Raw genomic sequence first — 15057 nt, 5'->3', positions numbered from 1 at the left:
AAAATCTTCAAAACTCTGAAAGAAAATTATACCCCTTGAAGAACACAAAATAACCCTGAAACAACCTCTAGCTGCCCACAGGAAACCTCGAAATATCTTTTAAAACAAATGTAGAAAATCTCTAAACATGGAATGAAAACATCTAGAAAAGCTCTAAATCTCGAAAGAAATCATCTACAGAACTTGAAAATACTGAACGAAAACCTCAAAATACTGAAAGAAAATATCTGAGAACCTACAAAGCGGAAGGAAAGCCCCCAAAATATTGAGAACAATGAAAACATCGGGGCGCAGCTCTCAGGCCTCTCGGTGCGTTCCGGTCGAGCCGCCTCGAGAGCGAAAAACTCTTTTCACCTCCACACCGAGGAGAGAATACGACTCGCGCCGTCTCGTCCCTCTCGAGAAGACGAGAACCACCCTCAACCCACCCACTCACCCACCCCATCCACCCACTCACCCACCCCAACAACTACCTCCTCTGCCGCAGAGACTGGCCTCGTCGGCCCTCGCCTCCTTCTCTCGCTCGCTTGAGGTAGCGGGGCTGTCAGTCGGGGCTGGCCATAAAAGACCGGTTTCTTTTGTGACTGGAAGCCCCCTTGGCTCACTGCGTCAGTAGAAGGGAACAGAAAATAGGCTTTGACGCAAAACTCTTAAAAAAAATCCCTCCTCTGCTCCCAGCATTTTTGAAAGGCGAGCTATACACAGCCATGCGAGAATTTATTGCGTGACTGGAGTGACGCGCGCGCGCACGCACACACACACTCGGGTGGAGGTGGAGGTGGTGGCTCGGGATCGGGGTGGCGGTGGGGAGGAAAGAGAAGGAATTGGTTTGGAGGAGGGGGTTTGAGCGCTGAAGGAAAAACGGTTTAGCGGGGAAGAGAGTGTTTTCTCGGTCTAAGAGCGCTGAGACTAGAGAGAGAACCGAGGTGACGTGTAATAACTTAGTAAAATCGTTTCTGCAAAGTTGTGTCTGTTGGTATTGTCTAAACATTTTGCTGGGAGAGAAGTTTATTGTTATACTTGTAATGATTTACGTAAAACTTGCAGGTCTGTATGTATGTGTGTGTTTTGTGTCTGAGCTAATGTGAGTATATATACATATTAAATATTGTGATTTTCTATTGCTTGTTTTCATAACAAGGTTCTGGTGAGAAGAAAGACATCTTGGATGTGTCTATGTGTATATATTTTATATATATTTACAGAGATAGAGTTTAATCTATAAACATATTTAACAATTTTTTTTTTTACTCTTATAAAGCAGTTAGAGTTCTGTCTGTCTCTCCCTTCCTCCCTTCTCTCACTGTGCGCGTCTCGGTTTATTAGTTCGCCTATCCGTGTTTATTATTCGTTTAGTCAGATATAACTAAAACATTATCATAATACTACTATTATCATTCATGTGATCTAGTACCACCACCACCACAACACCACCATCATTGTCAGTGCTGGCGACACCAGGTGAGGGTGTTGTCTCCTGAGAGATTTTTTTGGTGTCTACTGTGTCACCGACATCTTCCAGACACACCCGGGGTACACATATACTTTCTGGACATTCATAAGACTTGGTCCCAGCCTCGGTACCCGAACATTGAATCTCTGGGTATTTTTTCTTGTGGTAGACTGTGGTGTTAAACACCATACACGCTGTATCACCTCCTACCAATCAGTTGCTATGACGGCTACGTGATGGGCTCAGGTGGAGATGTTGATCTGTTTGTTGATCTTGCGCGTGCCCCGGGGTTCTTTGTTGCTGTTGCGTAGGTGTGCTGCCATGGAAACAAACTGGTGGCCGCAGCGAGACATGCGCACACGCTATGTAAACAGACAACAGCAACTTCCGCTCCAGTCGCGCAGCACGTAATGGCAGGACGGACCCGGGGTGGATGAGTGGGTGGTGGGAGGAGACATAGCCATTATCAAGATGACAGGTAGCTGTCGCCTGAAGGTCTGTGTGGACACTGGTTGCTGCAACCTTGCGCAGCTCACCTGTGCAGCACGCAGCAAGGATCGTTCACCATCAACGTGATTTTTACGTGATGCGAACGTAGCTATGAGACAAGCGACCACAACAAGGCCATTTGCACACACGCGCAGCTCCCGTGCAGCGGAATTACACCTCCATCCACACTTCTCTCTGTTGAAAACCTGCTGCCGGTCGAGATGTCGCATGCCACGATGTGAAAATCTATCAAGCAGTCGGCCATATTTTACATCACGGTCACACACACACGGCTAAAGCTGTCGTTCATTTTTGATGAGCGGGTGGAGGGGTTAAGGGGTAGAGGGTGTGTGCGTCACAGTGCTTAGAAAGGGACTTCCATGAAGAAGTGTCCGTGTTTGAGGCCACGTAGTCATTTCTTTAAGGACCGAGCAGACGGACTTTGTGCCGCGTTCCAGTCTCCCGAGCAAAAACTCTGCTGTCTTACCTTTACCTTACCTTTACCTTCAATTTACGTGGCGTCTGCTGTTTTACTTTTATCTCACCTGCGGGAGGTAGCGTCAAAAAATCCACCCCACGACCCTAAGGCGGTGATTTACATCAAAAATGTATATTGACAGTTCAAACCGTAAAGTACGACAACGTCAAAATAGAAATTTTATTTATTTCATTTTTATTATTGAAAGTAAGAAAAGTAAACAAGTAAAACCCCATAAAATTATTTTTTTACTACAATACGAGGAACCCCGAGCGTTTAACTCCCAGTCGCTCCAGGATGACCAAATCATTATCACCATCAATACAACGAGGACATGATTCAAAGCAACACAGCAAACGAAAAGGCGAGGACAAGACTGTTGTAGTCAATGGGAGATGAGGCAGTGACGTGTCTGGATGATATCTCTACAACGTGGATCACATGTAACTGGATGGTAAGACGCCGATGGTTGTAGGTAGTGAAGGAAGAGATAAAATTTGCCCTCATGCGACTCGTTCACTTCCCTCCTCCTCCTTCTCCTCTTTATCTTTGCCTTGTCAGCTTACGATGCTGCTACATCTAGCCTGTGTAGAAGACATGTCAGAGGTTCGACTGCGTAGTATTCTGCTACAGCATTTGAAGCTACCGCCGATATTTTACAACGAAGGAAATACACACGAAAAACAAACACGATCAGAAGCACCAACCCTGACCAAACACACTCCGACTTCCTGGAGGCCAAAGAAATATTCCTACTAAAAATTGGATTGGATTTTCATTGGTTTAAAAGGATCGCACGACTACACACTCACACACACGCACACACATTGCTTTATTTATAAGATGGAGCAAGTTGAGTGGATATAAACGAAACAAAAAAATCGAAGTGTGGAAGACTCGGCACAGCATCCCATGATGCAGGGAGGGAAGTGGTTTGCACCGCAGACGGGCTAAGCGTCCAAAAAAAAAAACAAAAAAAAACCCAAAGCGGAAAAAACGTCTATGACGTCAGTAGCCCCTCTAGCGGAGGCTAGCAGCGAGGCTGGCGAAAAAAAGAAAGAAAAAAAGAAAGAAAAAAAAAAAAGAGAGGCGCTGCAAATGTGTCAAGCCTGTCTTTGTAGATCGATCTTTCTCGCCTGGCTGGACGCGCCAACCACCCTGCCCACCCCAACCCCTTCCACTTCAGGCGCTAAAGAGCTTTCAGGGACTGCAAATGGTGTCTGAAGAGTTGCGTCCCTTGGCCCAGCCATGGCCGCACAGAATGGATTTACAGAGAAAACTGACTAAAAGTCTTCGACCTTCAAGAGCGCGCGTGTGAAGGCATGAAGTGGTTTTAAGCAATAAGTAGTCGGGTGTGGAGACAAGAGAATTGCGTCCTCCTCCTGCTCCTCCTCCTCCTCCTTATCATCAAAGAACTTGAGTTAGTACTAAGAATCAGATGCTAACAATAGATAAGAGTATAAGAGTATATCTGTATAATTTGTCACTGTGGCTGCATGTGCGTCACCGCTTGCAATGCTTCATGGACGCGAATTTCCCACATGGCTGCCAGCGAGCAATCTGCCAGCCTCTGGTTTTCGCAAGTCTCCGTCGGCTAATGCAAGATAATTTCTTGAACAAAGTTCACCCTGACATTATAAGTGCAAAAAAAAAAAAAATACTTCAGATTATTGGACGACTTACAGTAACAATCTTACATAGATTCTCTGGCACAAGATATATCGGGAGAGCCTTGCCCTCCGCCAACCAAAAAAAAAAAAAAAAAAAAAAACAAACCAGACAAACAAAACCGGAAATGACGTAAAGGGTACAAGCGCCACACCGTGCTGCTATGACAACCTGGTAAATTCTACTCCAGGTGAGAGACCTAACGAACGAATTTAACGCTTTTGGCGGACGAAGCTGTGCCACAAATACTCAAACAGTCTGATCCTTCCAGAACTTTCTATCCACGATATGTTCTCGTAGTTCCTTCGGCTTCTTTGTCTTTGTTCCGGGTACTTTCGATGACCTTATGCCCCTACTTGACTGTATGGGCGCTGCAGCCTGTCGCCAAGTCCAGCATCACAGGAAGCGACCATTCATAACTTGAGGGTGAGGCTGGCCTCGTCACGTGACCGCTCGTCTGTAGATCAATTCTTTTCCCAAAGGTCACTTTTAACACGCCAAAGCCTCGTTTCAAGAACAATAAATGTCAAAAATGTTGTCGAAGATAGAATGCGCTATAAATTTTTCACAACATAAATTTCAGGTAGAGAAAATAATAACAAAAAATTCTGACACATTTAATTCAAGTTAATTCCAGATGGAGGAAAGTACTGCACGTGGCTTTAAAAGCCACACAAAACGTTAAATGTTGTTGAATCCACTCATCATACCCCGTGATGCTCCAAAGCTTTCTTTCCCAGAACAGAAACAAAAGCCGAGTCTTGAGGCTGACGTCAGAATGAAGGGGTCAGGGCCACATTTCTCGAACATTCATTGAAAGCTGCTGCTGCTTGCAACTCCTGGTTCGTCGCCATTGTGATGTCTTGAATGCTGGGGATATTGGAAGGTGAGAGAGTTCGCCGAGAAAATGAATGGCATTTGCGCCGTGGCCGTGACGTCAGCAGCGCCCCAGAGATGAAGTTCACGTTCTTGAGAGAATCAAGTGGCAACGACTTCGCGGAGCAGCTTAATTATGCAAGGCTGCTGAAGGCCAGGAAAAATAATGGGAGGGAGGTAAGGACATTGCGAAATGTGAGACAAGGAATAAGTGAGCGAACACGCAAATAAAAAAAGATCGAGTTTCTTTTCACTCCATTAAGAATGAAGACATTGCAAATAAGACATATCGGCACACTTTTCAAGTTTCTGAAAGTTTCCAAACATTTCAACAGACACTATAGACTTCCTTTTTCATGTGTTGAAGTGAGGAACACACACACACGCACACACGTGCACACACGCACACACACTGCAGCTGTCGTGCTTCATCATGTAACGTCGCGTGATGAGTCTTGACAAGAAGATCAGTCTAATGTATGTTCGATCGAGCAGATCTTGACTTCATGCTACGCTCATTAATTTAACGATCCTGTCCAGCCACACAATTAATAATGTGCATGTTGCCTTGCCTAAGGGAGATAGCTGCGTTTTTTAACTCCAGCGATTCTTTGCGCAATTGCGCCCCTTCTCCGCGCTTGAACGCATTATCGGCAGTACATATCAAACACGTGGAATTATTTACACACACATTACTTTACATCGTCATGACAACCCTTTGGCTAATATTGCATGACAACTGGAAATTATGTGAATTTACATTGTAAGCTGTGGGCTGATCTTTTATGAAAAACAAAAATAAAATGACTCATGATAAATTTATGTTAGAGGCGCCAACATGGAAGCCCCGACTCCCCTGTCGCTGAGAAACATTAACGCCTGTGAGGAGCTGTAAGGGCCTGCTGATAAAAGCCGTTGAGCAAAGTGGTGATCCACTCAGCTTACCACAGACTCAAAGTGCATGTGGAGCAGACACAGAGATAAGCAGAGTTTATTGAGTGTACAACTGAAACTAAACCCCGCGTTTGAAGATAGCGAATCCATTAACAAGAAGTTCGGATCCCACTTTGGACTGATGTAAGCCTGACCTGATTAAGTATATCTTTATTAATCCCGTTTTTTTTTTATTTTTTATCTAAGACCTTGACTATTGAGCCTGTCTGTCTGTCTGTGCGTTGAGAGTGGAGGATAGTGTGTATGTGTGTGTGTTCCGGGTATATAGTATGCACCATCCTGTCTGCAGCTCTGTATGTCGTTGTTTCAGTGGTGCATGCTCAGCTGCACACTTAGTCCAACAGATGGCACCGCCCAAGGTGAGAAGAAAGAAAAGGGTAGCAGCAGCAGCAGGGAGTCCACAGCTAATGGGAATGAATCATCTGGGTAATTAAAAAAGCCTGAAAGAATGTTCAGATTAGAGCCTGCATAACAAAGAGTTGCTGCGATAGGGCAAAGGGCACACAACAGTCACGGGCAGGTCACGGTGCAGCATTGCGTCATCCAGCAGCAGCAGCGAGCAGCTTCCAAATGCCGCCGGCTGCGTTCGCTGCAGCTGGGATGACGTGTCAAGGGTCAAAGGGTGTGTGAATGGATTCCTTCTGGCGTGAGGTTGCTGTGGGCTGACAATGTTGGAGGGAATCCACGTCATGTTCAACTGGAGGTACAATCGATCGTTTCCACGCACACATACACCTTTCCACCTCTAAACAACAACAACAACAACAAACAAACCGTGATGGCGGACGCTCACACATTCGTATGCATTCCTAATGCTCCACAACCACATGTAAGTATTTGCGAACATTCCGATTGACTAAGAGCTCATGCACGTGGGCACGCATACAAATACATCTGCAAACTCTTGAGTATATCAGTTTTGATAGACACGCGCGCGCACGCGCACATACACACATACACAGATATAACATGCATGTGAATAAACACACGCGCCTGCGCGCTACCATATATAATCTGTGAATAAAAGGAGGCTCTCTCTCTCTCATCCATCAGGTTGTACTTTATAAGATTTATTTTTACCGATTATTTATATGTAAGCGTGTATTTGCGCGCATATGCAATACACAAATCCATTGACAATATGTTGCCAATACACTTTCTCGTCCTCCTCACAAAGTGATATTATCCTCCCTCTTCACCCTCCCTCGCTTTCACGAAAGTCAACCCTGTTCCCTTATCATTATACCCTAGTATCTAATGAGAAATCTTCGGTGGAAAGGAAATCCTTACATTCCCCTCCTAAAGCAAATTGTTTTCCAGCTCTTTACAGCGCCCTTTACCGACTCCCAACTTTATGGCCGTCGTGTCCCGATGTGAACCTCCATTCCTCGTCACCCGCCACAACCTTAATGGCGGCTGGGGAGAAGTCTGGCACCACCACAAGCCTCGCCCGCGTTCAAGGCTGTCTGAAGAAAAGTCGGTGACTTTGTTCTGCTCCCTGACATCCCCTTCACACCTTTCTGCCAAGACAAGCTGCCTCTCACTGCTTCCCCCGGCCACACACACAAACACACTTTCCCACGTGATCTGTCCACAGAGCGCTGACCAGACCTACCCCACCCACGACTCCACCCGCACCCAAGAGTCCACAACGACCACCACCGCAACCCCACACACCACCTCCACATCCTCAACCATGCAATTACCTCTGCAGCCAATGATCTCACATACTTTCTCTTTTTTTATTTCTCTTTTCGCACGTCGTGCGTGCACGAGGATACTTTTGCATGCGCAAAGGAGAAGAAAGCAATCAGGAGTGAAGGAACGGGGATAGTGGGGTGGGGAGGTTGGCGAAGGGTAAGGGTTGGAGCATAAGTCAGCGATGCTGTCTCCTCAGGATGAGAGAGAGAGAGAGAACTGCGGGTTCGATTTGGATTGGAATCTTGGCTTTTTACTTCCCCTTGGACATTATCGCCCCTCGAGTTATTTACTCTTCCTCGCTGTTAACTGGTGATTTGGCCTCACGCTAATCACGACTGCTGTCGACCGAATTGCAGCTTTCTTGAGGTTTTACCGGCTCTTTACTTTGCCCGGCCATTATTCCCCTCCTTCTTCATTCTCCCTTAGTTATCCTCCGCCCTGCGCGGGTGGCTTCAGCGGTGCTATTACAATCACCCGTTGACTACCACCCTTCTGTTTCTCTCTCTCTCTATCATGTCGTCATATTTCTCTTACTGGACATTTGTTTTCTCTCTTTTCCACTTCCAAACCCCTGTCTTACTTTTACTTCGCTTTACATCTTTATCAGATGTCTTTGCTCATTTACAGAGTTATATCTAATATTTATAGAGCTGTCATAATATTTATTATCTCCGAAACGATTCAACAGTCCCCTGTCTTACACATGAACGGGATTTTTTTCTTTTAACGCCAAGCAATCTTTCATCAAACAATATTCCAGGACCGGATACTCTTTCTGGCAACTTCTCCTTCCTTCAGCTCTTCATTCTTTCCTTATTCTTTTGCTTTTCTTCGGTTAGCGCCAGTCAGCAATACAGTGAGGATTAGCTGTCCTGGGTTCAAATCTCGTCTCGGACACGCTCTTCTTTCTCTGCACATACCATCTGCTTACTAGGCTGGTCGCTTTGCCTAATAGAGCCTTAGATGCTTATATTCACTTATTCCACCCTACCCCCTCACACACACCTCTTACCCATTTTTATGATTCTACCGCTTGCGGAACTGATAATAAGCATCCCCTCCCCACACAAAGCACACAATGATCACGCGCTCTCCGATACTGATCGTGTACCCGTGCCTAGTTACACCTTCACCTAGTTACGCAAACAAACAACACTCAGAAGCGCGACCCGTCACGGTTGAATGAAACTCGGACGTTCACTTTTTTCTTTTCAGCACCACGTGGCATCTGCTACGGAAAGAAGAAAACAGATCGATGCGTATTAAAACCTGAAAATAACCGTAATAATAAATATTACTCGCTTGTCAAACTGCGCATAGCAATTTTGGTATTTAGTTTCAGCATGACCGTGATGAACAAAATGACCAGAAACACCAAAGACATGAAAAACAAACCCCAAAGACAGGAAAAAAGAGAATTTCAGAATGACAGCATGTTAGAGATAATCACAAAAAGCCTTTCGACAGTTAGTGTTAGTGACGTATACACAACGAGGGACGTGAAGGGATTGGGGGAATCAATAAATCCCTTCACGCATACCCTCCACGTACGTCACACGGTAATACAATCTTGGTCTGGTAGAGCCTCGGTATCGAGATCAGTTTTCCTCCTCCCTCCGTCATCACATATTTTTTATGCCTCGTCAGAATAATTGCCTCCTCTTCGCTCCGGGAGCAATGACGTCACCAAGAAACGAAAAAGCGCAGGAGGGAGGAACATTTTATGCTGCCAGCAGCGCTTGAAGTATGTGAACAGCCATCGATTCCCGCGCGCACTCGTCTCGCGCTCCTACAATGACAGCAACGTGGCGCACGCGTCACTGCGCTCTGCAGCATGCGCGCGGCTCCCCGCAGGAAGGAGGAGAAGAAAGAAGAAGAAGAAAAAAAAAAAGACTCAAACCACAACACTATTTGTCATTAGGTACACAGACGGGAATCGATACCGCTGCCATAGGGTCGCACACTCTACGAACGCACAGTTTCTTCCTTTAAATACGCGAAACGGATACGTCTCGTTACGTCACTGCTGCGTCATTTCCGGTAGGGAGGACAGAGTCGCGTAACAAACGTTCTGGGGTTGGAATTGCCAAAGGGCATCGATCCCAGAATATTCGAGACTCTTGTTCTGCAAGAAATGGAAGCGGGTTGTGTAGGAAGCATGAATCAACCCCACAGTACGAGGACAGGTCTACAAGTGCGCACTTCAAACACAAGAAAAAGTTTCCACATATCGTGTTCTCCTCCACCACGATGAACAGTTGAAGATGCAGTGTCAGGAAAGTTCAGAACGATGTCTAACCGTCCTGCGTGAGACACTGGGTCTACGGGGGATCGCATTCAATTGTTGCAGGTGGAAATGTCGAGTCTCGGAGGGAGGCTGATAGTCTGCTCGCGCTCCACCCATTGTTATGACAGTTTGATCACATGTTGTCATGCCAAGTGCTGTGGGTTTTTTAATATAAAAAAGGCTTTTTAAATCAAAGCAGCAAAGTGTTTCACTATGCACTTATGCCAATGCAAAAAAAGTTTACTAGACGAATCACGAAAAACAAGTTTCCTGATCGTTTAATTACCATGCATAATTAACTCCCCTTCACCAGCTCGGCCACCAGTGCTTGTGTCTGTATCTTCATCATGTTTCAGCTACTACCGGTTAAAACTATAGAAATTTCAATAAAGAGTTAAAAAAAACAGAAAAATTACAGCACGTGGAGAACAAAGACACTTTGCACTACTACATCATCCTATCTGTCCCCGGATGTAAACAGCTGTGTCTCTATCTCATAAAGGGACGACCTCTCCTTTTCATCTTGAAGTGTGTGGCATTGAATCTTGTTCTAATTGCATCTTTCCGGTGTTCAAACCTGTCTGCTTATGTCATCAGCCTTACACTCTCTGCACAGCAAGTACTGAAGTCAGTCAAGCGTGAAGCTCTTCAGGCCAGCGAGCAATCATGGATCAGCTCTTCGAAAGTAAACTCATTATCCTGAAAGATGATGTGTATGGGTGTAATTCCACATGAGTATGATTTTACTTCGTCTGTCTCGAGACCTTTGGGCTTTTTTTTTCAAAATAATTGTTTTCAATAAGACAAGACTGTTTAAGCCAGACTTTCATTCCTGTCCGAACAATCTTTTGTATCTAAATGGTATAGGCAAGATTTTTGGAAAACAGTTTTTTTAATGTGCTACTTTAGAATAGTTTAAAGTTTACAAACATGTGCAACTAGCCCTGAACACGCAAATGCAACCACCAAGTCCTAAAAAAATTAAAAAAACAAAAACAATCAGACGTGAAGACCTTGGACGTAAATTTTTTTCTGCAATGGTCTTTACAGGTGGAATGATTTGTTTTTTCACGGCAGTAGACCTCAATATCAAGCTTGAATTGCACGTCTATGATTCCAAGAATCCAGATAATGTCCGACAATCATCTGCAAACATTTGATGTCCATTCTTTCAAATTTATATAAACAATCAAAACATCTACGGTCGTTTTTTATTTCTTCAAATCCGCGCCGTTTGCTTGAGTGAGACAAGCGGAAAAGGTGAGTGATGAATGCTGATGAATAAACTTGTTCACTCATTTTGTAAAAACATTTGCAGGAAACACAATTGGTGCCAGTCTCGTCTGGGCCAAACCTTTTAACTTAATTTCCGCGCAGATAACTCTTTCCTGCTTTGTGTTTCACTGGGGCATGAATAAGAACCACCTGACACCACATACCGACGACATTAGTAAACAGCGGATAATAACCTCAAAAAACAAACAGAAGAGCAGAGAAATATCTTGTTTCCTTACGACATGACGCCTGTTTCCAGCACTCAAGCACCTACAGAGCAGAAAAACAAGACCTTTATATCTACATCTTGCTATTGATTGCAAGAGGACAGGTAGGTACATGGCATTACAAGTTGCTCAGGTAAGCTGAGCTCGGTTCATTCACACTTGTCGCCGCCCCGCCCAGTCGCAGTTCTCGCTTTCTCTCGTCACACGTATACATCGTGTACACGTTTCTTTAATGTTTTTAAAAAGGGTCGTCACGTGCACAGACCGTCTGGGAGGCGTGTGGGACTGAATTATGCCAGGTAACACACTCGATACCCTGGAGCTGAGGATGAAGAACGAGGCAAAAAGAGCTTAGCGATTGAAAAACGGCCACGTTTTCATCTATCATCAGCGTCTTCTGACGTCAGAAATACTTAATTTTCGTCTTCTTTCCATCATTAACCGAAAAAAAAAAAAAAAAGCAAGGTGTGGGATCTGTCAGTGCTCTACACCTGCTGCGAGTACCGCGCCCCATCTTTGTAGTGTCACACCTGTCCTGACTATCTCTCCCCGATCTCTGTATCAGTGTGAATACCTCCGGTATCGTCCCGTCTTCAATTATTTATTGGTTTGAGACTGAAATTGATCGGCTTCTGGCTGTTTTGTTTTCGTTCTTTGAAAATAAGATCTTAGATAAAATATGTACTTAATTTTAGAATTGTTCAGGCGAAAACTTTATTCATGTTTCTTACAGACCTAAACTACAAATTAAGTAGTAAAGCTTTCCTGAAGACAGAAATGTTAAAAAAAATTAGAAGCTGTTCTTGAAGACAAAATTGCTCATTAGTTAAAAAGATCTTGCAAACAAAAAATGTGAATAAAACCGTGAGCAGTTACAACCGATTGCCTATCAAAACTGTCTGGACATCATAAAACCGGAAGTAGACAGCTAAAATATCCTATCTTCTCCTGATGTCTTCTATTGGTACACACGTGTGTATACGCGCTCACATTTATTCGCACACACACACAAACAACCACAGAAACAAACACACACAAACACACAAACCGCGTGCGCGCGCATGTACCTAGTTACACTAACACAAATCCTCTCTGTCTAAATACAAGCGGTTGCCAAGAGAACTGTCCCACAGACCATCAAGAGCTGTATTCCATTAATCGCAGCCATCATCAGGCCGCCATGTCTAACAGACAAGACACTATTGTACCACAGGCAATGGCTTGATGAATGAACACTTCTCCATCAGTCCATCTCGGTCCAACTCTTCTGCCACGCTCCACATGTAAAGTGGGATAAACTGTCGTTAAACCCGTGAGATATAAATACTGCTCTTCCCAAAATAGCCATTTCTTTTTTTTTTTATTTGCTTATTGTAACAAGAATAAGTCAATATTATTAAGTGCAATTTGCGGAAAGACGAAAAAGACTCGATGTTCCTTTGATCAAAAAAATAAACTAATAAAACATAAAAAAAATAAGACAAAGATATGCAGGTAAAAGCACGACGAGATAACAATAAACAGTTCGCCTAATAATCAACAGTAGAATTCTTTTCATTAAAAAAATTATTTATGGTACAAGAAAGAAGGGATGGACGGAAGAAGGGATGTAGAAGGGATGGACGGAAAGTAAAATTACAACAGAGAGAAATAGAAATTAACGAGAGAACATCGGATGTAATCAAAACCTTTTCAAATCACAAAAAGAAGGGAAGAACCTCCAAATACTTTTTGGTATGAGTGAGTGTGAGTGACATGCGTGACGTGCGTATGAGTGACGTGCATGCGTGCATGCATGAGTGACATGATGATATCAGTCAGCGAGTATGGGAATGACGGTTGAAAGCTCTACGAGCGCGTGCTAACGATCGAACGTGTTGATGGTGGCGCGCTGCACGGGACTGACATTTTACGACATCCACAGACATCCACAGAGTGTGTGGAGCATCCATCAGGCTGTACAAAGATGACGCCTCTATACGCGTGCGCAATGTGTGTGTGTGTGAGAGAGACAGAGACAGAGAGAGACAGAGAAACCAAATCAATGCCGACGACCTAACCCAATCATCTACATCGTACAAAGATTTCGGCGGGAAAAAGAGTAACACAAGTTTCTCATCGTGTACTTACCACACCCAAGAGTGACGTCTCTTGCCGAAAGATGGCGTGGGCACCGTGAGGGACATCATCCTGCTTTTTTTTTTTTTTGCTTGTCCACGGGGTGCACGGCGGCTACATCATCATCCTCCTGTTATCCTCCCTCAGAACACACTGCCGTAAATATCCTTCTCCCTGCTCCTCACATCGACTGACGCAACTAGATACTCGTCAAACTTCTCTTTTCTTGTGGCCTTTGACCCTCCTGCTCAACCAGACCTTGTCCCAAACGATGTCACTCCAACACCTGACCTTCTTGAGTTCACAGTCCACTGAGAACTTGGCCCCTCCTACCTTACTGGGGTTCCATGCCGTGATGACGACTGTAACAGTAACGATATTCCAGTCTTGAAGACTAGGGTCAACAGGTCACAGAACAGCAGGGAGGCGTGGTGGTTGGCGTCAACTACAACTGCTACCTTCCAATGCTCCCCACCACCACCACCACCCTCGTCTGCTGCGTCACTTCCTGCCGCACGCCTCGATCTTTCGACGAAGTTTTGCTGGAGACGTAAACGACGTCCCGTCAGGCTCTGGGACACAAGGGAGCGCACTGCACCGGCGGGCCCACAAGCGGCTCGCAAATTGCTCCGCCTTTGACGACAAGCGCCTCCACCTCCTCCCGGGCCTCTAAAGACGGTTATTCCGGAAGCCGGCCTGAAATATATATTTCGTGTTGCACCGAGCTAGCGTCGCCGGGACGCAGGCACAGAGAGCATCGAACTTTCGCATCCTTGCGGCAGGTCGCCACGCAGGTCATTTTGAAAATCCATTTTACTCCTGTTGTTCCTCCTTCCCTCCTGCCACCTTAGCCTCTCTGCTTCCTCCTCCTCCTTTCTCTCTCTTCTTCAGTGTGTTAGGCGTTTTCCATGCACATTATCGTCAAAACCCTTTAAATTCTTTGGAAAAGTGCATCCACTTGTGTTGCGGAGAACAGAAGCTCATCCAGACACTTCCACAGACTTTGACGCCAAAAGAATGGGAGTAAAAAATCCACTTCTCTTTTTTTTTTGAGTAGTATTTCTGTAAAATAATTTCCGACCTCGTTTTGCAATACTCTTTGTGTCGCGGTGAGCTGGAGTAGATGAGTTTTTTCCTTCGATAGCGATAACTCTGTTCTCCGCTGGCGTTCCGTCACGTCGCGTCGCGTCGCCGCGTGTTGCCACCGCGCGGTGAGGAGTTTCCCAGACCTACTCCTTGTTCTTTCTCTCTCTCTCCCAATCCTGCGAAACGAAGTTGTCGGTCCCCGGCGCCCCGGACAGCGCGGCACGTGACGAATGCACGCGCATCTCCTGGAAAGTGTTTCTCAGTCCTCCCCTCCTCCCATCCCGGCCTGCATCAGTCGCCCGGAGTTTGGTGGCTCCCTGCCTGCTGGAATGTCGATACCAATTACCGGCTAGTTGAGCATCTTTATCGCCAGGCGTCGCTTCTTGCTACTGACTTCATCTTCCTCCTCCCGGTAATTAGCGCGTGAAGCCACAGTTAGTGACAA

At 45.3% G+C, this 15057-nt stretch overlaps 1 protein-coding gene across 4 annotated transcripts in view; it reads right to left on the bottom strand.

Annotated features, from left to right (window-relative positions):
• The window catches only part of LOC112573681 (cAMP-specific 3',5'-cyclic phosphodiesterase 4C-like), a 308076-nt gene that overhangs the window by 141830 nt on the left and 151189 nt on the right, over positions 1–15057 (bottom strand). The window contains exon 1 of one of the 4 annotated variants that reach the window (XM_025254262.1): positions 13539–13561. The exons of the other annotated variants lie outside the window; for them this stretch is intronic. The gene's annotated coding sequence lies outside the window, so the exon portion shown is untranslated. Of the gene's footprint in view, positions 1–13538; positions 13562–15057 lie in introns of those variants that run through there. 4 annotated transcript variants of the gene reach the window in all.

This window comes from Pomacea canaliculata, linkage group LG10 (genome assembly GCF_003073045.1).
Source record: "Pomacea canaliculata isolate SZHN2017 linkage group LG10, ASM307304v1, whole genome shotgun sequence".
NCBI lineage: Eukaryota > Metazoa > Mollusca > Gastropoda > Architaenioglossa > Ampullariidae > Pomacea > Pomacea canaliculata.
The sequence above is the reverse complement of the archived record's forward strand: the minus strand, read 5'-3'. Positions and strand labels throughout refer to the sequence as shown.